General features: G+C 45.8%; 1 protein-coding gene across 1 annotated transcript in view; it reads left to right on the top strand.

Annotated features, from left to right (window-relative positions):
• LOC132381421 (RAS guanyl-releasing protein 1-like) overlaps positions 1-24,370 on the top strand; it is a 219,428-nt gene that overhangs the window by 42,552 nt on the left and 152,506 nt on the right. The window lies entirely within an intron of this gene.

The raw sequence follows: 24,370 nt of genomic DNA on the forward strand, positions 1-24,370 counted from the left end.
TAACTGTAAACAGGATCAATGAACAATATTTATAGAATGGTAACTGTAAACAGAATCAATGAACAATATCTATAGAACAGTAACTATAAACAGGATCAATGAATGACAATATCTATAGAATAGTAACTGTAAACAGGATCAATGAACAACAAAATCTATCGAACAGTAACTGTAAACAGGATCAATGAACAACAAAATCTATCGAACAGTAACTGTAAACAGGATCAATGAACAGCAATATCTATAGAACAGTAACTATAAACAGGATCAATGAACGACAATATAGAATAGTAACTGTAAACAGGTTCAATGAACAATATCTATAGAACAGTAACTGTAAACAGGATCAATGAACAATATCTATAGAACGGTAACTGTAAACAGAATCAATGAACAGCAATATCTATAGAACAGTAACTGTAAACAGGTTCAATGAACAATATCTATAGAACAGTAACTGTAAACAGGATCAATGAACAAGAAACTGTGCTAATGCAAACATAAATAATTAGCAGGAAATAACAAGATAAAGAGTCCTTAAAGTGAGACCATCGGTTGTGGGAACACCAGAAATAGAATGAATGTAGTTATCCCCTTTTGTTCAAGAGCCTGATGGTTGAGGGGTAGTAACTGTTCTTGACCCTGGTGGTGCGAGTCCTGAGGCCTCTTGTACCTTCTTGATGGCAGCAGCGAGGAAAGAGCACGGCCTGTGTGGTGAGGGGCTCTGATGATGGATGCTGCGTTTCTACAGCAACGTTTCATGTAGATGGGCTCAATGGTTGGGAGGGTTTTACCCATGATGTACTGGGCCGAATCCACTACCTCTCTCCTATGAGAATGCTTTTTCTCCAGACCTTTTCCTGTCCACCTGGCTTCACCTATCACCTTCCAGCTGTCCTCCTTCCCCTCCCCTCCCCCAGCTTTATTCTGGTGTCTGCCCCCTTCCTTCTCATTCCTGAAGAAGGGTCTGGGCCCCAATCATTGACTTATCTATTCACTTCTATAGATGCTGTCTGACTGCTGAGTTTCTCCATCATTCTTTGTGTGTAATGCTGAGGCTTTATAACACGTTGGTCAGACCACACTTTGACATTGTGAGCAGTTTAGGGCCATTTATTTAAGAAACGGTGTGCTGCCATTGGAGAGGTTCCAAAGGAGGCTCACAGGAGTTATCATGGGAAAGAAAGGGTAGCTGTTCGAGGAGCGTTTGATGGCTCTGGGCCTGTGTTCACTGGAGTTTAGAAGAATGGTGGGAGGGAGGGGACTTCATTGAAACTATCAAATATCGAAGGGCTTAGATAGAGTGGATGTGGAGAGGATGTTTTCTATAATGGAGGAGATTTAGGAGCAGAGGGCACTGACTGAGAATACAAAGGTGTCCACTTAGAACAGAGGTGAGGAGGAATCTCTTTAGCCAGAGGGTGATGAATCTGTGGAATTCATTACCACAGATGACAGTAGAGGCCAGATCATTAGGTACAGGTGTTCCCCCCCCCCCCACCTTTACAAAGGTAGAGCATTCCTATGAAACCTTTCTTAAGCAGAAATGGCGTAAAACAAAGAACCATTAATTTATGTGGGAAAATATTTCGTAAAAGCGAAAATCCTCTTTGTAATGCAAAAACAGGTTACTAATGTAGGTATTTTGTAAAAGCGAAGTAGCGTAAAGTGAAAATTCGTAAAGCAAGGGACACCTGTATATTTAAGGTGGAGGTAGATAGGTTCTTGATTAGTAAGGGGTGCCAAAGGTTTTGGAGAGAAGGCAGGAGACTGGGGTTGAGAGAGATAATAAAATAGCCATGATGGAATGGTAGAGCTATTGTTCCCTCTAAAATGCGCAGATGCACAGCCTCATGGTGACTGAAATGCTCCCGTGCACATATCCTTTGTCGCTGCACTCCTGGAATTTGCTCTTAAATGATGTTAATATAATTGTGGAATACCCTGTAATTAATTATGTGTTAATGAATATAGTCCATACATTTTCTAAATAATTGATATATGACAACCTGTACTTTGAAACATTTCAGTGCTTCAACGTATTTACATTGTCAGTGTTTCAAGTTTCAAAACTGTTACAAATTGTAATATTAAACACAGAATGGAACTCAGTAGCTCGTTGTTAATAAACTGCCAGCCCACTGAATGGTGACGTTGTAATATGCATATTACAAAACAAAACATATTTAAAGTGCTGTGAAGCCTTCAGGCTGTGTGAAAAGTTCCCGCTCAGAGCAATGGTTGGTCTGCACACCTGTATAAAAACGAATTAGAGGGAACATTGGGCAAAGCAGACTGAGTGGCCTAATTCCACTTCTGTGTCTTTTGGTCTAAGTTGGTGCTAGGAGTCATGGAGGGTTGTTTTTCAGGTTGGAGGCTTGTGGCCTGGGGTGTGTCACAAGGATTGGTGCTGGGCCTCCTGCTGTTTGTCACCTCTGTAAACAATTCGGATGAGAATGCATTTGCTATGGTCAGTATGCTTAGAATTGACACCAACACTGGTGGTGCAGTGGACAGTGAAGAGGACATCTTAAGGTTACAAGAGGATCCGGATCAGGGATTCCCAACCTGGGCTCCACCAACCCCTTGCTGAATGGTATTGGTTGTGGCATTAAAAAGGGGTTAGTGTCTAGGGGTTCCCAACTGGGGAAGGCGGCCAAGAAATGGAAGATGGAATTTAGCCCAGTCGGATGTGAAGTATTGCAATTTGGGAAGTTAAACTAAGGCAGCACCTTTCACAGGGAATGACAAGGCCCCGGTGAGTATTGTGGAACAGGGAGACCGAGCAGTGCGGTGACTTTGTTCCCTGAAAGTAGTGACACAGTTGGAGACCAACATGCTGATGCAATTACGAGGAGGGCCGGCCAGCAGCTATGTTTCATTCAGAGTTTGAGGAGATACGGTGTGTCGCTAGCAAATTTCTATAGATCTGAGGCGACTGGTTACATCACCATCTGGTGTGGGGGTCCCAATGCACAGGATCGGGGTGGGGGGGGGAGCTGCAGAAGGTTGTAAACTCAGCCAGCTCCATCGTGGGCACTGGCCTCCCCACCACTGAGGACATCTTCAAAGACGGTTCTTCATGAAGGAAGCAGTGATCGTGAAGAACCCACATCACTGGGGCATGCCCTCGTTTCATGGTAGTGAAGAAGGCTTCTGTTACTTTTGCCTTCATGAGACGGGACATTGAGTTTGAGATTTGGGAGATCATGTGAAAATTATACTAGAGTCTGGTGACACCATCCTTGGACACAACAAAGTTCAAGGTAAACTTATTATCAAAGAATACAAAAGGAAGGAAATAGTAATAATAACTAAGCAATAAATATCGAGAACTTGAGACGGAGGGTTCCACACTTGGAGTATTGTGTACAGCTGTGATCTCTGAGATACGGAAAGGATGGCATTAAGCTGGAAGGGGTGCAAAAAAGATTCCGAAGAATGTAACCAGGACTGGCGGACTTGAATTATAAGGAGAGTCTAGATAGTCTGGGACCTTTTCCATTCGCTTGAATTCTGAAGAACAGAAGGAATCTCTTCACTGTATTCTGTGATGAATCCCTCGCCATGGGAGAGGATTCCAAAAGTTCACCACTCCATGAGTGAAGAAATATCTTATTGTGATGTAAGAGGCTATTCAACCCGTCTGAGTCAGTACTATCTCTTGGAGCAATACCATGACTTCCACTCCCCTACTTATTTCCCAGAAACCTATTCTCCTGCACACACTCATCACCTCCTCCTGCGACGCTGGGAGTAGTCCACAGTTGAGCTGCTAAACAGGGGGTATTTGGATGCAGGAGGAAACAAGAGCAGACTCCACACAGACAGCACCTGAGGCCAGGATTGATTGATTGATGACTGGGATACCACACGGAATAGACCCTTCCAGCTGTGCCACTCAGCAACCTCTGATTTAACCCTCGTCTCTGTCACAGGACAATGGCCAACTACCTACTAATCGGTACGTCTTTGGACTTGGCAGGAAACAGGAACATCCGGAGAAAGCCTACACATCCCACAGGGAGGACGTGCAGAGACTCCTTACGGTTGATGTCGGAATTGAACTCCGAGCTCCGCCCCGAGGGGTAATAGTGTCGCACTAACCGCGGCATCCGACAGAACCTGTGCTAGGCTTGCCTTCCGTTTACAGGAGCACTGTGCGTGTACCATGAGTGCTTCACGCCTCTGGTGCGTCCTTGGCTGTCATGTCGTGACTTCCACGGGTGACCTGCGGTCGGAGGGTGAGACCAGTCACTGTTGTCAGGGGTAGGACTTTGCTCTCGCTCTCTGTTCTGCCCACTTTGGAACTGAGACACCCCGCTGTCAAGGGTGTAGACACAGAAAGACACTGGAAGAAAGGCCGGCAGTATCATGAAGGATCCCACCCACCCTGATGCACTGGAAAACAAATTTTTTCCTCAGAATTTTTGTTTTGTTTATGATAGACTGCTTGAAGATGAACACAAATATCATTTCAGACTACTTGTATCACGTAGGAATTTGGAGAAACAACAAATTAACTTTTATTGAATATAATGGGTTTAATTGCATAATAGTGCTGATACTTTGCAGTAGTTCAGCTTAGTTAAAAATATTTTGTTAATGATTTTCATTTGTACTCAGTGTCTGAGGCTTCTCGCATAAGTGTCCAACAATAATTCGCCAGCATTGATGGATTCCAGTTGCCCTGGTATCTTTTCTCCATGACTGCAATGTCCTGGTGAAACCTTTCACCGTGCTCGTCACTGACAGCGCGAAGATTTGCAGGGAAGAAGTCTAAGTGGGAAGGCAGAAAATGAATCTTTAGTGACATGTTGCACTTCATGGTTTTGTATGCTTGAAGCATGTTTTCAACCAGCTGCATGCAGTTTGGTGCTCTGTAGATGCCGAGAAAAATTTCAACAACTTCCTTGAGTGCCTTCCATGTGATTTTCTCCGGTCCCACTAGAAATTCTTCAAATTGCCTGTCATTGATGACCTGTTTGATTTGTGGACCAACAAAAATGCTTTCCTTAATCTTGGCATCAGTTATTCTGGGAAGCATCTGTCTCAAATATCAAAATCCTTCATAGAAATTTTTGTGCCTGGTGATAGCAAATTCCATCCTTACAGTCCTGAACTCTAATTATTACTAAAACCTCTCCTGCCATGCAGTAGCCATGATTGGACAAGATAGGAAATTTTCCAGTTTGCATTGACTTGAATTATGAATTGAAATAATAAACATATGTTTATTAAAAATGGTGTGTGATAGGGAAATTTCATGGTGATTTTCATGATCAGTAGCCCAAAATTCGTAAGATACACCTAAAGGTATTCAGGAAGCAAAATCTTTGTTGTCCAGTGTTTGTCCCTCTTCCTAGGAGTCTGTGAATAGAGGCTACACACTATTCACAGACTCAGAAAAAGTTACTGCTCTCAATCCATTGGACTGATCAGCTCTTCCACCCACTAACCTACCCTAACAACCCCATCACCAGCACAGACACATCACCCAGTGTCACTTTATGTACATACAATCAGTCTTTGGATATAACACTTACCTGTACATTGGAATTTATAAGATTACTTTTATATTAATATTTATTGTGTTCTTTATGCTCATTACATGTTTGTTTTATGCTGATCGGGTCTGGAGTAACAATAATTTTGTTCTCCTTTACACTCCAGTACTTAAGAGTGACAATAAGTAATCTTGAAACTACAGGAAGCATGCAAACAAGGTTGAAAGTGTGCAGAGAAAATTTACAATGATTTTTTCTTACAACCTGAGTTGTAAGGAAAGATTGAATAGGTTAGGACTTTATTCCTTGGAGCATAGATGATTGAGGGGAGATTTGATAGGGGTATGTAAGATTATGAGGGTTAGAGATAGGGTAAATGCAGGCAGGCTTTTTCCACTGAGGTTGGGCAGGACCTCAATCAAAGGTCATGGGTTAAGGGTGAAAGGTGGAAAGTTTAAGGGGAACATGAGGGGAAACTTCTTCACTCAGAGGGTGGTGAGGGTGTGGAACGAGCTGCCAATGCAAGTGGTGCAAATGAGCTCGATTTCAAGAGAAGTCTGGTTAGGTACACGGATGGTAGGGGCATGTATGGCAATGGTGCAGGTTGATGGGAGTGGGCAGTTTAAATGGTTCCAACATGGACCAGATGGGCCGAAGGGCCTGTTTCTGACTGTACTATTCTCTGACTCTAAGACTTTAGTCTCGAATCAAACATCACCTAAGTTGCAGTACTGCACAGGGTGCAGGAAATAGATCAAGTAACACACAGAATGCTGGAGGAGCTCAGTAGGTCAGGCAGCACCCACGGGGAGAAATGTGCAGTCGACATACCGGGCTGAGACTGTTCATCAGAACCCTGCCCCACTCCAGAATATCCTCCCAATGGCTGGCACCTTCCCTGACTCCCCCCCCCCCCCCCCCCCAAGGACCAAATGTCTTTCAGTTCCTCTCGGACTGAATGGCGGAAAGGCACAGACACCTGAGCGGCCCAAAAGGAAATGGAGTTTTTTTGCTTGTTCTGCCGCGCAATCTTGGCACTGGAAAGTGTGGCGACACTTGTGGGCTGCCCCCCTGCACGTCCCTGGGTCGTGTTGGCTGTTAAACGCAAACAACCCCTTTTTTTTTCTGTACGTTTCAACGTACGAATAGTAAATAAATAAATCGGGATATGAGCAATATGCTCAAAATGCTGAAGGAGGACAGCAGGCCAGGCTGCATCTGTGGAGAATTGTCCAGTCGATGTTTCGGGCCGAGGCAGGCCTAAAACATTGACTGTACTTTCTTTCCACAGATGCTGCCTGGCCTGCTGAGTTCCTCCAGCATTTTGAGGATTTCCAGCATCTGCAGATTTTCTCTTGTTTGAAATTGGAACCTGAATCTGCGTGGCATGGCAGAAGCATTCCAGTGCCGTGCAGCATGACTGTGCCCCCAAGGTTCCTGTGTCCCCGGGCATCCCCCGTGTGTTACCCCTGCTCCCTCCAGTGTCTTCAGCTGAAAGCCCGAGACCACAGATGTAAGAGGGCTGTTTACTCTCTGTCATTATTTCCAGTGGTAGGGGATTCTAGGACAAGAGGGCATGACTTCGGGATTGAAGGACGTCCTTTTAGAACTGAGATGCAGAGAAATTACTTTAGTCAGGGGTGGTAAATCTGTGGAATTTGTTGCCACGAGCGGCTGTGGAGGCCAAGTCATTGGGTGTATTTAAGGCAGAGATAGATTGGTTCTTGATTAGCCAGGGCATCAAAGGGTATGGGGTGAAAGCAGGGGAGTGGGGGTGACTGGAAGAATTAGATCAGCCCATGATTGAATGGCGGAGCAGACTCAATGGGCCGAATGGCCTACCTTATCTTCTGTATCTTATGGTTTTATCTCTGATCCGGATGGCATCAGGAATGTTTAGAACAGTTAATGATGGTCCGAAGTTAAAGAGGGCATCTGAATTCCAGCTGAGTGTTTTAAACCAGAGAGCGAGAGGGGTGGGTCTTCATATCAAACTCATAGTCATGGGCATAACCAGCTGGAGAACGTGTGTTTGAGGGTCATCTTGTGGACGAGGAGCGGGAATGAACATAAGAAAGGGAGCATTCAGTCCTGTGAGTGTGTTCTTCCAGTCAATGGGATCACGTTGGCAACTGCAGTCCATAGGTTGTTGGAATAGCTCAGTGATGGGAGTGGTGAAATGATCCCCTCTGGTTCAAGAGCCAGAGGGGTAGTAACTATTCCTGAATCTGGTGCTGTGGGTCCTGAGGCTCCTGCACCTTCTTCCCGGCGGCAGCAGTGAGAAGAGAGCATGTCCTGGGTTGTGGGGTCCCTGATGATGGACACTGCTTTCCTGCCACAGCGCCTGCCAAGTGTGTGTGGCAGCAGTTGCGGACTGCCCCGCCACATTGGTTGTCCGTGCAGACAGTGGATTTCAGTGTATGCTTTGATGTACACCGTGATAAAATCAGAATCTGTATCTGTTTGTGGAGGGATCGCAGAACCCTTGACCTTGGCCCATGAAGATACAACTCCTCCAGTGCTGGATAAGAGACAGGAGAATGCCATGGGCTGGAACAGGACACTCGTCAGGAGTCTGATCACTCAATGGTTTAGGAACAGCTTCTCCTCCACCATCAGATTTCTGAATTGTCCATGAATTTAAGAACATAAGAAATAGGAGCAGAAGTCAGCATCTGTCGAGCCTGCTCTGCCTTCAATAAGATGATGGCTGATCTGGCCATAGACTCATATCCACCTACCTGCTTTTTCCCCATCACCCTTAATTCCCATACGATGCAAAAATCTATCCAACTTTGTCTTAAATATATTTACTGAGGCAGCCTCCACTGCTTCATTGGGCAGAGAATTCCACAGATTCACCACTCTCTGGGAAAACCAGTTCCTCCTCATCTCCGTCCTAAATCTACTCCCCCGGATCTTGAGGCTACGTCCCCTAGTTCTAGTTCTCACCTACCAGTAGAAACAACTTTCCTGCCTCTATCTTATCTATCCCTTTCATAATTTTATGTTTCTGTAAGATCTCCTCTCACTACCTCATCATTCCTTTGTGAAACACACAAAATGCTGGAGGAGCTCGGCTGGTCAGGCAGCGAAACGAATAGATCGTTGACGTTTCAGGCCGAGACCCTTCATCGAGACTGGGGAGTGGGGGGGGCGCGGGACGCCAGACATTTACCATTCTGGATCTTAGCTGCTTATTCATTTCCGGCATTTTGTTTGCATTGCTTTGGATTTCCGGCATCGATAACAATGCAGGGTAACGAGTAAAGGTGTGAGGCAGGTAAAAGTAATAAGGTGCAATATGGTAACAAGGTGGATTGTGAGGCCAAGAGTCTGTCTTATTGTGGAAGAGGTCCGTTCGGGAGTCAGATAAAGCTGTCCTTGAACCACTAGAACGTGCTTTCAGGCTTTTGTTATCTTACACCTCATCGGCCAGTCATTGGGGATACTTACGGCAGAAGTTAGTCATATCATGAAGGGATGCGGGCTGAAAGCAGGAGTTTGGGGCTGAGAGGGAGATGGATTAGTCCTGGTGAAATGGCGGAGCAGACCTGATGGGCCAAATGGCCTAATTCTGCTCCTGTGTCTTACGGGGAGAGGAGAGAATGTCCGGGGTAGCTGGCATCTTTAATTCTGCGAGCTGTTTGTAGTTTTTTTTTGTGTATGGTTACACGCAGAGCAGTTGCCACAACAAGTCACAGTGCATCAATAAAAATTGGTCAGACTGGACGGGGGACACGTCAAATTATTGAGCTTCCTGAGGAAGTAGAGGTGTTGGTGAGGTTTCCTTCCCCATTTATCTTTGAAAAGTTATACTGGGTTCACTGAATCTGTCACCAAAAACACTCACAAATTCCTACCGAAGAAGAGCATTGTAACTGGCTACCTCACCGTCTGATGCGGGGCAAAGGATCGAACTAAGCTGCAGAGGGTTGTAAAATTAGTCAGCCACCTCATGGGCATTAGCCTCCATGGTATCAAGGACATCTGCGAGGAGCGGTGCCTCAAAAAAGGCAGCGACCATCTTGAACAAAACAAAAGAGATGGTTGTTGACCTCAGGAGGGCACGGAGCGACCACTCCCCGCTGAACATCGATGGCTCCTCAGTAGAGATCGTAAAGAGCACCAAATTTCTTGGTGTTCACCTGACAGAGAATTTCACCTGGTCCCTCAACACCTGCTCCATAGCAAAGAAAGCCTAGCAGCGTCGCTACTTTTTGCGAAGGCTGAGGAAAGTCCATCTCCCACCCCCCCCATCTTCATCACATTCTACAGGGGTTGTATTGAGAGCATCCTGAGCAGCTGCATCACTACCTGGTTCGGTAATTGCACCATCTTGGATCGCAAGGCCCTGTAGCGGATAGTGAGATCAACTGAGAAGATCATCGGGGTCTCTCTTCCCGCCATCACGGACATTTGCACTACACGCTGCATCCACAAAGGAAACAGCATTATGAAGGACCCCGCACACCCCTCATACAATCTCGTCTTCTTCCTGCCGTCTGGGAAAAGGCTCCAAAGCATTTGGGCTCTTATGGCCAGACTATGTAACAGTTTCTTCCCCCAAGCTATCAGACTCCTCAATACCGGAAGCCTGGACTGACACCTTGCCCTACTGTCCTGTTTATTATTTATTGTAATGCCGGTACTGTTTTTGTGCACTTTATGCAGTCCAGTGTAGGTCTGTGGTCTAGAGTAGCTTTCTCTGTTTTTTTTTATTATTACGTAGTTAAGTCTAGTTTTTGTACTGTGTCATGTAACACCATGGTCCTGAAAAACTTAGTCTCATTTTTACTATGCACTGTCCCAGCAGTTACGGTCGAAATGACAATAAAAGTTGACTTGACTTGAAGGACTTCCACAACCCAGGATGTGCCCTCTTCTCACTGCTACCATCAGGAAGGAGGTGCCTGAAGCCACATGCCCAGTGATTCAGGAACAGCTTCTTCCCCTCTGCCATCTGATTTCTGAATGGACGTTGAACCCCTGAACACTACCTCCCTACTTTTTTATTATCAATATTTTGTTCTGCACTACTTAACTATTTAAACCCAGGCATCCTGTTCATATTCTATACCTTCACAGTACGGTCCGGGTCAATTTTGACCAGGCCCAGGAATCCCCTCATAACAAGTGTCTATACCAAATTTTGAACCACAGATCTATTTAGAATGTATAAATAGCCTATCTGACATTAATAAATGAGTGATTAATCCTTAATTAATGTTACAGAGATCTAAAATCCATTTCAATAGATATGGGTCAAATTTGACCCGGAACAGCCTCAGTGTACAACAATTTGTAGCAGCTGTACGAAAGTATAACATTTTAAAATATTTTCATTGTAGCGCATTTTGTGTCACTATAGGAAGAGTCATTAAATTTCGGCTAAAAAAATGGGTTTTAGTGTGTTTTTAATGCTGTGAAATGTCAAAACGGGTCAAATTTGACCCAAAGGGTCAAAGGGTAAGGGTTAATATATTTATACTTACTGTAGTTCAGTTTTTTTCTATAATTATCACGTGTTCCATTGTACTGCTGCCGCTAAGTTAACAAATTTCACAGCATGTGCCGGTGATCTCATACCTGTTTCTGATCCTGATCTGCTGATGTTAGTTTCCCAGGTGCCGACTGGCCTCCTCACTGAACACCATGTTACCTCACACCTGCAGCCCTCCTGCTAATTACTGACTGGCCAGCCGCGCTCAGGTCTCACAAAAGAGTTGTTTAAAATAGAAGTGCTTAAAATAGCTCTCTCAGCTGCTCGAGCACGGGTGTTGTTTTGCAGCTACGCAGCTTGGGGTCTTGCCTCTGTGGCTTCCTCCCACTCGCCGGAGCCGCTGTGCATTTAGAGGCGCAGTGTTTGAGTGGGAGGAAGTCCTGCTATTTTCAGAAGCGGCCAAGGAGGATTCCATAGCCTGGCATTTGTCAGTTGACCTCAAATACCAAAGTAAATTTTATTATCAAAGTACATATGATTCATTTTCCTGCAGGCCTACTCAGCAAATCTATAGAATAGTAATTGTAACAGGATCGCTGCTGGGACCCCTCTTCTGCTGGGGAGGGAGACTGTGTGGCGGCCTGTCGCTGTGCCCAGAGGGTAGGCCTCTGCGTTCAAGCTGTGTGTCTCTCTTTCGATGATATCGGAGGATGTTGGTGGGATTCTGCACTGATGGATTGGGCTAAGGCCTGTGGACTTCTTCAGTGTTTTTGCCCCTTGTTTTTTTGAGCGAGAGAGAGGGGGGGGATTGGGGGCGATGTTTTTGTTGCATTTTGTGTGGGGGAGGGGGCATTTTGGGGGTCAGTGACTGTGTTGCTGTTCCCTTATTTTTGCGCGGGGGGGTGGGTTTACTGCTTCTCTTTAAACGACCTCCGTGGTTTGGTCTCGTGGCTGTCTGGAGAAGACTAATCTCAGAGTTGCGTACTGCATACGTACTTTGATCATAAATGAAGACAACCTAGCTAGGCCGTTCAACCAGAGTGCAGAAGACAACAAACTGTACAAGGAACAATAATGTAAACAAATAAGCAATCCTTTATTTCAAAGGGAAATTACAAGCTGCAGGCTGCAATGAGAGTGATTCAAAAGAGGTACATTTAAAAGAATTTTGGACCAGTTTTCTGCCGCCCAAAGAAGACTGTTGATGCCCTCATGAATATTTTACTTCGAATCATGTGGATTTAAAGAGATTAGCTTTATTTGTCACACTAATGTCGAAACAGAGTGAAACCAAAATGCGTCTCTTTGCATCAACGACCGACATTGGTGTTGTTTGTTAAGGTTGATCCTAGAACTGTGCTGGGGGCAACATGCGAGTCCACAACTCACTAACCCTAGCCCTGACTGTATATCTTTGGATATGAAGGAGTAAGCTCACGTGTTCAGGGGGAAAACGTGCAAACTCTCAACAGGCGGCAGCGGGAATCGAACCTCCGTGGACAATCGCCGGCAAATGCCCTAACCGCTACGCTACCCGTCAGCTTAAAAATGGTCAGCAACAAACACAGATAGTATTGGATAAACTCCAACGAGACTGTTGCAACGTGAACAGAGAGACCCAGCTAGCAAATACAAAAGTAGTCACTTATTCAGTAAACACACACACACACACACACACACACACACACACACACACACACACACACACACACACACACACACACACACACACTCTCACACACACACACACTCTCACACACACACACACTCTCACACACACACACACACACACACACACACACACACACACACACACACACACACACACTCTTCCCCCACCTTCATGAAGGTTGGTTGCTGAAGCCAGTTGTTCACTGTATTCCCAACTCCAAAGTAGGCCCAAGGCTAATCAGCATCTAAGGTGCGATAGTAGGCTCTGTGAGTGCTACCCTTAACTACAGCTGGTAGGTGCTAAGTTGGTGGTTCAAAACCCACTTCAGACATGAGTACCAAGCTCAAGCAGCTAATCACTGAGTCGCGCAGCATAGAGGATCGGCCTACCATGCCCATGCCGATCTCTTTCCCATCCCCGTGGATCCCACTTGGAGCATTAGGACATGGCCTCGTCTGTTTAACTGTCTGTCTAAATGGCCTGTAAGTGTAGTAATGGTGTCTCATTCCATTAACACAGTAGCACAGTGGTTAGCACAATGCTTAACAATGCAGGCAACCCAATTCCCGCCACTGCTTGTAAGGTGTTTGTATGTTCTTCCCTGTGACCTCGTGGGTTTCCTCCGGGTGCTCCGGTTTCCTCCCACAGTCCAAAGACGTACTGGTTGGTAGGTTAATTGGTCGTTGTAAATTGTCCTATGCTTAGGCTAGGGTTAAATTGGTGGATTACTGGGTGGCATGACTCAAAGGGCTGGAAGGGCCTATTCTGTGCTGTATCTCTTCTGACAGTGAATTCCAATTTAAAACACTCTGTATAATAAACTTACACTTTTCCATAGGTTCACAAAGCCTCTGTCAGTCAGAGTCGACCATGGATGTTGTGTCCTAGCTGTCCAGATATGGAAGCCAGGGCAGTACAATATGGAGAGCAAGCTATTGTCCACGTAGCAAGCTCCCCCTCTCCACACATCTGATGAATCCAAAGGAACGGCAGAGACCGATACAGTTTGATACCAGCAACATCGCAGGAGTTGCCAGTCAGCGTTCGACTCAACGTAGGCACACTAGCTCTGGATTTTTCCCTCAGGGATTACTCCCCATGAGTGGGTTCGGCCGCAAGGCAGGAAAGTTGGATATCAGAGTTTTCCCTCCTAGATAAGCTGCCAACCATGGCTGACGAGTCCCATCAGCCTGAAGTGACAGGTTTTAAGGTGCCAGTAACCCGCCTTTGCCCCTTCTCCTGCCAGTAGAAACGGTTCTGCTGGGCTTAGTAGCTAAGCCATGCGTGAAGGCCGGGAGCTGGACTTGGTTGTCAGAGGCTATTTGAGGCGCACGCCGTTGGGAGAATTTAATAATTAATGGGAGCTTGTCCCCTTTACCAGCCCCAGCTGTAACAACCTTATGGAACCAGATTATTGTCACCAGATGTTCCCAAAGACTGTACAGGAGGAACTTTATAAAGTGCCAACTGAGTGTATGTTGTGAAATGTATTGTTTAGCAGCATCAGTACTGCACAAGGCATGAAATATACTATAAATTACAGTAAGGAATATGTCAAATGTCTGCCCTCTGGATCCAAGGTGGATTTTTAATAAAACAAACTTCCTCAGTTAGCTGCTCAGTCTGAGTCAGAGAGACCTGCAACATAGAAACAGGCCTTTCGGCCCATCAAGTTCTTACTGACTACCAAGCACCCATTTACACTAATTTTAAATTATGCCAGCCCTAACATACTGAGCACAGTGTACACTAAAAGTTGTAAGGGCACCCTAGCTATATACATCTGCCAAAGGCTTTTACAGAGTACTGTCGTAATTTTATTTACTGCTGCCACAAAAAAAAAATTTCATGACATGTGTGATTGATGATAAACCTGATTCTTATATGGGTCTCTGTTGTGGACTGAGAGTGAGAAGGGGACAGTGAGAGGGGAATCATGGTGGGGAAAAGGGGAAGGGAGTGGAAAGCACCAGAGAGACATTCTGTAATGATCAATAAACCAATTATTTGGAATCAAATGACCTTGTCTGGTGTCTCAAGGCTGGGTGTGTCTGCACCTGCACCACCCCCACCCTAGTACTCCTTCTCAGCCTTCCATCCCACACCCCTCCCATGGCGCTCCACCCTCGCCATTCCCAACATCCTTTGCTCCCGCCAGATTTACAAACTTGCTCTCTTTCTCATAGAAACAGATCTTCTGGCCCATTGAGTCCTTGCTAATTTTCAAACCCCATTTACATCAATTTTATTTTACGCCAGCCCTTACAGATTGAACACTGTTATCTGTTAACCAGGCTGCTGTTTCAATGTAGTTAAATGCAGTTTCCTTCTCAGAACCCCCAATGGTGGAGTGACTCTTCCGTACACCAGACCCAGTGTCAGGATCCCATAAATGCCACGCTGTGAATGGGGTGCCTTCTCAATCTTTTTCCCGCAGGCCGAGATTGACTGCTCACCCAGTGAGGCTGTGGTAAATAACACAAGCAGTCACTGTCTTTAAGCGTCTTGCAAGAACGGAGGAGTTGCAAAATTCCATTTGTACATCGGAGCGGATGCAGCCACGTAGTTCATGGTTTCTGCATCCACTGCCCAAGTGACGGGAAACATTGCCCAACACTGGTGTCTCAATAACATGGAAGGAAATCTCTCAGATCAGATCACTGCGAGTACGTCAGGCAGCTGAAGGAGGCCAGCAAGCAAGCTTGCCTTTGTAAACACTTGCTGAGTTTGGAGCGTGCGCTCAGAGGCTGCTTTACCAGCCGCAGGAGGTACCCAGGTGGCAACTGAGTGCCTTTGGCTGCTGTAGCCATCCACTTCAAAGTCCAACGTGTTGTGCGTTCTGCACACGCTGTTGTAACATCTCCTTACTTGAGTTACTGTACCTTCCTGTCAGCTTGAATCAGACTGGCCATTCTCCTCTCACTTCCCTCATTATCAAGGCATTTTCACCCACAGAACTACCACTCACTGGGCCTTATTCGTTTTTGTTTCTCGCACCATTTGCTGTAAAGTCTAGAGCAGGGGTTCCCAACCTGGGGTCCACAGATCCCTTGCTCAGTGGTACTGGTCCAAGCCATAGACTCTGGAGACTGTTGTGCATGAAAATCTCTGAAGATCAGCAGTTTCTGAGATACTCAAACCACCCCATCTGGCACCGACAATTGTTCCACAGTCAAAGTCACATAGATCACAGTGCTTTCCCCATTCTGAGGTTCGGTCTGAACAACAACTGAACCTCTTGACCGTGTCTGCATGCTTTTATGCACTGAGATGCTGCCACACGATTGGCTGATTGGATACTTGCCTTAATGAGCAGGTGTACAGGTGGACATGATAACATAGCCGCTGAGTGTAGATTTGTGTCGTGTGTTTAATTGACCCAGTGTGCAAATTCAGGACTGATGTTGTGCTCACAGTGCTGAGGGAGAGCTGAATTAAATTGACTTTATTACTTACATCCTTCATCTACATGAGGAGTAAAAATCTTTACGTTAGGTCTTTGTGTAAATGCGCAATGTGAAATTTTTAATAAATAGTATGCAGAACAAAATAGTCAATATAACACAGAAATACAGTTGTGTCAGCATGAATTAATCAGTCTGATGGCCTGGTGGGAGAAGCTGTCCCGGAGCCTGTTGGTCCTGGTTTTTATGCTGCGGTACCGTCTCCCGGATGGGGGCAGCTGGAACAGCTTTTCAGAATCAGGTTTAACATCAACAGCATGTGGCATGAAATGTGTTAACTTAGCAGCAGCAGTTCAATGCAATAAATAATATAGAAGAAGAAAAAAAAATAATAAATAAAATAAAACATAATACTAAATAACAAGTAAATCAATTATGTATATTGAATTGATTTTTAAAAATGTGCAAAAACAGAAATGCTATATATTTAAAAAACATGTGAGGTAGGGGTGTGGTTGGAGTGACTCGGGTCCCCAATGATCCTTCGGGCCCTTTTTACACACCCGTCTCTGTAAATGTCCTGAATAGTGGGAAGTTCACATCTACAGATGTGCTGGGCTGTCCACACCACTCTCTGCAGAGTCTTGCGATTGAGGGAGGTACAGTTCCCATACCAGGCAGTGATGCAGCCAGTCAGGATGCTCTCAATCGTACCCCTGTAGAAAGTTCTTAGGATTTGGGGGACCACACCAAACTTCTTCTTCAATCGTCTGAGGTGAAAGAGTTGCTGTTCTGCCTTTTTCACCACACAGCTGGTGTGTACAGACAACGTGAGATCCTCAGTGATGATTAAGTTGAGGAACTTAAAGCTGTTCACTCTCTCAGCCCCAGATCCATTGATGTCAATAGGGATGATCCTATCTCCATTCCTCCAGTAGTCCACAACCAGCTCCTGTGTCGACAGCGCCGATCCCCGGCAACGGCATTGGACCGAAGACCTGCTTGCCCTCTTGGGTAGACTTCAAAAACCCGCATAGCTCAGGTTCGGAGTAGGGTCCTTCCTGACTCACTGCCCGGTAATTATCAGGCACAGAGGAAGCTATTCGGCCCACTAAGCTGGTTCTGACTCCCCCGCAGAACTAGACGATCCACTCTCCCTCCATTTCCCCAGCACCTCGTTGTTTCTGTCGCTGAAAAGCTTTAGTTAAAGATTCACCATGGTAGCAGGCCCTCCTGGCCCAGCGGGCCTATGCCTCCCAATTACACCCACGAGACTGATTAACCTACCAACAAGTGCGTCTTTGGACTGTGGGAGGAAACCCATGCGGTTACGGGGAGAACGGACAAACTACTTTCAGCAGTGGGTATTGAACCAGGGTTTCTGGCGTTGTAAGAGCGTTTTGCTAACTGTCGCATTGCCCTGCTGCACATTTTGTGCAGTGCATTTTCTCTGAGAAACACAGCAGTTAGGGGAATGGCACCTCTGGGCTCAGCCTCCAGTGCAGATGTGATGTCAGGGCTGCCCTGCCATTCATCGGAAGGGGAGGTGAGAGGCATTTCTGTTTGGGGTGCTAGCTATGGTGGATAAAGGAAAGAACTGTGAGCCTAGAAACAAATTTGGACAATTAAGGTGGCACAGTAGCGTAGTGGTCACCACAGCACTTCCCAGTACTGGAGACCCGGGTTCAATTCCCGCTGCGGCCTGTCAGGGGTTTGTACGTTCTCCCCCTGACTGTGTAGGGTTTCCTCCGGGTGCTCCAGTTCCCTCCCACAGTCCAAAGACCGTACTGGTTGGTAGATTAGTAAGTCATTGTAAATTGTCCTGCGATTAGGCTAGGGTTAAATTGGGTTGTGCGGCCCTGTTCTGGGCTGTACCTCGATAAATCAATCATGACAAACCTGGCTGTGAGCACCAACTTTCCAGTTGATCCCAAAACAAATATCTATCATGTACATACATGTGTTTATTTAGGTGTGTTCCAGGATCTCCCAGCTGGATGTATAAAGTCCCAAGGCACTTGGCAACAAGGATAGGAAAGTTGTCTCCGCTTTGGGTGCCCTTGGTCGAGGGATTAGTATTGGCCAATCCTAATCAGACAAAAAGTTCAAAGTAAATTTTATTAGCAAAGTACACAAATGTCACCACATACAACCCTGAGATTCATTTTCCTGCAGATTTTCTCAGCAAATCTGTAGAATAGTAACTATAGCAGGATCAATGAAAGATCAACCAGAGTACAGAAGACAGCAAACCGTAAAATATAAAATATAATAAATATTACAAACAAGATATAATTAACGAGAACATGAGAAATAGAGAGAGTACAGAGGAGATTTACTAGAATGTTACCTGGGTTTCAGCACTTAAGTTACAGAGAAAGGTTGAACAAGTTAGGTCTTTATTCTTTGGAGTGTAGAAGGTTGAGGGTTATGAGGGGGATAGTTAGAGTTGACATGGGTAGGCTTTTTCCATTGAGAGTAGGGGAGATTCAAACAAGAGGACATGAGTTGAAAGTTAAGGGGCAAAAGTTTAGGGGTAACACGAGGGGGAACTTCTTTACTCAGAGAGTGGTAGCTGTGTTGAACAAGCTTCCAGTAGAAGTGGTAGAGGCAGGTTCAATATTGACATTTAAAGTAAAATTGGATAGGTATATGGACAGGAAAGGAATGGAGGGTTATGGGCTGAGTGCAGGTCAGTGGGACTAGGTGAGAGTAAGCGTTCAGCATGGACTAGAAGGGCCGAGATGGTCTGTTTCCGTGCTGCAATTGTTATATGGTTATATGAGGTAATGAGATAAAGTGAGATCATTGGTTGTGGGAACAGCTCAATGGATGGGCAAGTGAGTGTAGTTGTCCCCTTTTGTTCAAGAGCCTGATGGTTGAGGTGTAGTAACTATTCTTGAACCTGGTGATGCGAGTCCAGAGGCTCTTGTACCTTCTACCTGACCATGTATCTGGCCATGTCACATGACTGTGGTCATAGGACGCTGAGGTACCGCAGCGGTTAGTGCAACACTATTACAGCTCGGGATGTGAGAGTTCAGAGTTCAGTTCTGATGTCATTTGTATGTCATCCCCTGGATTTTTCCTGTTTCTTCCCAGAGTCCAAAGAAGTATTGGTTGGCACAGGGGGTCACAACCTGGACTCCACAGACCCCTTGCTTATCAGTACTGGCGCATGGCGTAAAATAGGTCATCCTAGAATGTCTTAGAACGTGAATTGTCGCTGGTCCTTTCTGCACCACTTGGAGCATCAGGCGGCAACCTTGCTGTTTCTTTAGCATTTTTGTTTTTGTCAAGGCCGAGTTGCTAGCTCGATGCCCAACCGAACGCAGATGGAGAGCTTACAAGGAGCCAGCCGGACTCAAACCTGCATAGTAGTTTGAATTCAAAAATCAAGAGTTTATGTTGCAACTTAATAAAACTGTGGTTCGGCCACATCTGGAGTGTTCTGTACAGTTCTGCTCACCCCTCTCTAGGAAGGATGTTGAGGCTTTGGAGAGGGGAGCAGAGGAGGTTGACCAGGATGATGACTGGTTTAGAGGGCGTGAGAGGCTGGACAAACTTGGGCTGTTTTCTCTGGAGCGACGAAGGTCGAGAGGAGATCTGGTAGAGGTTTACGAGATTATGAGAGGCATAGGTAGAGTAGGCAGGGTGTATCTTTTCCCCAGAGTTGAAATGTCTAATGCCACTGAAGGTGAGAGGGGGATGTGAGGGGTAAGTACTTTACTCGGAGAGTGGTGGATGTCTGGAATGGTGGTAGAGGCAAGGGCATTAGAGGCTTTTAAGAGACGTTTGGATAGGCACGTGGATGTGAGGAAGGTGGAGGGATATGGACATGGTGTAGGTAGGAAGCATTTGGGTGTTTTTTATTTGCTTTTCAGCTGGTTCAGCATGACACTGTGGGGCCAAATGGCCTGTTCTTGTGCTGTACTGCTCCATGTTCTGTTCCCACAAATAAGTTAACAAAATATAATTCAAACTGCACGTGAAGTGTGCAGCCCAGGTAAACAGTAAACATTATAGACGTTATGGTGTGGTGGGTTTGTGGCCAAGAAATGTGACCGTCGCATCCCGACAACACAATTGTGTCCATGACAACCTCATTATCCTTGCACAGTCTGTTTAGTTTGTCGTTCACAGTGATTTTATGTCCTTGCACTACTGTGGCAAACAACAAATGTGACGTCAGCTGAGACTGGTAGTAAACTTCATTCTGATTCTGGGATTAAAACCCGGCTAATTGGAGAAGGTGCGAGAGAGTGACAGTGATCTTTTTCCTCCTGGGAGGTGGATTGAACTCCTGAGTCCCCTCTGAGTTAATCAACACCTCGGTCAGTTCTGTTCAGTACTTAAAACCGTAAGACATCGGACAGTATTAGGCCATTCAGCCCATCGAGTCTGCTCTGCTGACGGCTGATCCCCGATCCCACTCAACCCCGTACACCTACCTTCTCGCCATATCCTTTGACGCCCGGATAGATCAGGAAACGATCAATTTCCACTTTCAATATACCCATGGATTTGGCCTCCACTGCAGTCTGTGGCAGAGCCTTCCACAGATTCACTACTCCCTGCATAAAAAAAAATTCCTCCTTACCTCCGTTCTAAAGGGCTGCCCCTCAGTTTTGAGGCTGTGCCCTCTAGTTCTGGATACCCCCATCAGAGGAAGCATCCTTTCCACATCCACACTATCCAGTCCTTCAACATTCGGTAGGTTTTAATGAGATCCCCCCCACATTCTTCTAAATTCCAGTGAGTACAGGCCCAAAGCTGCCAAATATGTTAACCCTTTAATTCCCGGAATCATCCTCCTGAGCCTCCTCTGGACTCTCTCCAATGTCAACGCGTCCTTTCTGAGATATGGGGCCCAAAACTGTTGGCCATACTCTAAGTATGGCCTGACTAAGCCTTAAGAGGAACTGCCTCTGTAAGCTGTTCAGTTGTAGGAGGTGGTCCGGGGCAAATGGAGATGGGCAATAAATGTTGCCCTGCCAGTGACATCACATGTCTCTTCCATGAGTTATAAAATATATTCCTCTGTAAGGGCAACAAAGGCAGCTCTGTGATAAGTAGCTGAGAGGGCAAAATGGGCCAAGGATAATGAGAGGTTGAAACAGAGAGGGGATGCTACGGTTCAGTAGTGGTTGGTGTGACACAGCTTGGAGCGTCAGAGTTCTGAGTTCAATTCTGGTGTCCACTGTAAGAAAGTTTATACGTTCAAAGTTCAAAATAAGTTTTATTATCAAAGTACATACATGTCACCATGTACAACCCTGGGATTCACTTTCAGCAAATCTATGGAATAGTAACTATAACAGATTTAACGAAAGATCAATCAGGGTGCAGAAGACAACAAACTCTGCAAACGTAAATATAAATAAACAGCAAAAACTAATGAGAGCAGGAGATAAGGAGTCCTTGAAGTGAGATCATTGGTTGTGGGAACTTCTCAATGGGTGGGCAAGTGAGTGTAATCATTCCCTTTTGTTCAGGAGCCTGATGGTTGATGGGTAGTAACTGTTCGTGACCGCATAGGTTTCCTCAGGGTGCTCTGGTTTCCTCCCACAGTCCAAAGACATACCGGTTGGTAGGTTAATTGGTCATTGTAAACTGTCCTGTGATTGGGCTAGGGCTTGCTGGACAGTGCATCTCACTGGGCCGCGAGGGCCTGTTTTGCGCTGTATTTGTAAATATAATAGATGAAATAAAATGTGCTTCAGAAAACAGGTACTGGTGTTGGTTTTGTAGAAACAACAATGTGTCTTTGGTATAACGTTAACATCACACGCGGTTAACCCTCTAGTCCCAGGCTGACTCATTCAGTGAGGGGCCACTGGCATCTAATCTTCTACGTGGCAGACAATAAAGAGGCGATTTTTAGCTCTGCAGCTCAATGGAGGCACAGTGTGTGGAGGCCCACTTACAATAGCTGGTCTGACTCGACCACACTGTCCTAACACATCCAGCTGCCACCTCCTGTTCCATCTGCCAGGGTCAGAGGTCTTTCCATAGGTGGGAGCATAGGACAGGAAAATGGCAGGGGATGGGATCCCTTCTTAAATATGTAGGAAGTTTCTCTGATGATGTGATAGAATCACAGAGTGGTATAGCACAGAGCTGGTTTCCGATTCTTGAGTTGGAGAACTCGGGGGGGGGGGGGGGGGGAGGCCGATCAAGGTAATGTGGGAGACTTCTGACAGTGCAAATCAGCTGGTTGTTGTGCTCGTTGTGCTCCCCTCTGAGTAACACCCCTCCGCACCTTTACCGGGGAGAAAGAGAGAGCCTGTGGCCTGTCGAATTGTCTTGTGAACGATCGGTTTTCGTTAGAGCCTGTGGCCTGTCGAATTGTCTTGTGAACGATCAGTTTTCATTAGAGCCTGTGGCCTGTCCAATTGTCTTGTGAACGATCAGTTTTCATTAGAGCCTGTGGCCTGTTCAATTGTCTTGTGAACGATCAGTTTTCATTAGAGCCTGTGGCCTGTCCAATTGTCTTGTGAACGATCAGTTTTCGCTAGAGCCTGTGGCCTGTCCAATTGTCTTGTGAACGATCAGTTTTCGCTAGAGCCTGTGGCCTGTCGAATTGTCTTGTGAACGATTAGTTTTCGTTCTGCAGATCATGGTCTTTCTTGGGAGCTTTGCTATTGCTTGCTTGGAGAGTAGAGGGTGCTGATGCTTTTTGCTGAAGTAAGAGGGAAGGAGAAGGGGCGAGTAGGAGGGGTTTGGGCTCCTAATGTATTTACTGTCGCTCATTGTTTGGAGCACTCATCTATTTCCGTGGATGTCCGTGATGAACGCGAATTTCACCTGGAAGGACTTTGAGGCCCTGAAGGGTGGTGAGGGAGGAGGTGTCGAGGCAGGTGTGGCACTTGTTCCACTTGCAAGGCTGAGTGCCAGGAGTGAGATCAGTGGGGTGGGGGGGGGGGGGGGGGAAGGTGCACTTTGTGCGGAGTTCCTCCAGCATATTGTGTGCGTCTCTCTTCCCGCCATTACACCACGCGCTGCATCCGCAAAGGAAACAGCATTATGAAGGACCCCATGCACCCCTCATACAATCTCTTCTCCCTCCTGCCATCTGGCAAAAGGCACCGAAGCATTCCGGCTCTCACAACCAGACTATGCAACAGTTTCTTCCCCTAAGCTATCAGACTCCTCAATACTCAGAGCCTAGACTGACACCTTACTGCCCTATTGTCCTGTTTATTATTTATTGTAATGCCTGCACTGTTTTGTGCACTTTACTCAGTCCTGGGTAGGTCTGTAGTCTAGTGTAGTTTTTCTCTGTGTTGTTTTTTACATAGTTCAGTCTAGTTTTTGTACTGTGTCATGTAACACCATGGTCCTGAAAAATGTCTCATTTTTACTGTGCACTGTACCAGCAGTTATGGTCGAAATGACAATAAAAAGTGACTTGACATGATCTGGAATTTGTTCATGTTCGGGGGAACTCAGCATGTAGGGAGGGGAATAAACAGTGGACGTTTCAGACCAAGACCCGTCTTCAGAACGAGAAAGGAAGGGGGCGGATTCCAGAACAGCATGCTGACTCTCTGGGTGGACTGGCGGCCAATTACAGTTTTAACCAAAGGCCAGTGAGGCCTTCTCACAGTGGAATGGTTCCTTTCCAGAGTTTTGGCTGACCCCCTTTTCTCAAGGTTTCTCCCCCACCCATTCCAGGCCTCTCCCCTGAGCCATGGTGGCCCCTTCCATGTTGGAAATTCACTGCTCTTAGCCGCTCCCCATAACCCAGCCAGCTCCCACCTCTGGATGGGAGCTTCAGATGGTTCGCCAGTTGGAACTAGGCCTTCGTTGGGTCCTTCAGCCGTCCTCACCCCCCCCAATCTGTTACTTTAGCAGAAGTGTCAACCTATTTAAAGCTAATGGTTTAATTCTTTGTCAGAATTAAAAACAGATGGTAATCAAAATACCGCACCAGTCAGTTGTGATTTTTAAGCACATCGGTGTCATGTGCAGACCATCGTTGGCCACATATCCATGACGCGCCTAAGGCTAATTAGTGACACCGCTAACTGTTGCTTAAAGTGGGTTTAACGCTAGATACACAGACAATCTGCTGGAGGATCTCTGTGGGTCGATCAGGAATTGTGGGGAGGCAGGAATTGTCTTTCTTTTTCAATATTTTTATTATTTTTCACAGAGAAGAATACAGAGTACATGAGGTTATAGAAAGAATAGTACTGAATATATTTTATTTAAATCACACTTGTGATCATAGTACCCTATATTCATAATCAAACACGTACAATTAATTAAATTGTAATTTGAATTTAATAATTTATTATAAAAGAAGAATCTAAACCCACTACCAAGACTGAAGCTGTTT

This window comes from Hypanus sabinus, chromosome 26, assembly GCF_030144855.1.
Source record: "Hypanus sabinus isolate sHypSab1 chromosome 26, sHypSab1.hap1, whole genome shotgun sequence".
Lineage (NCBI taxonomy): Eukaryota > Metazoa > Chordata > Chondrichthyes > Myliobatiformes > Dasyatidae > Hypanus > Hypanus sabinus.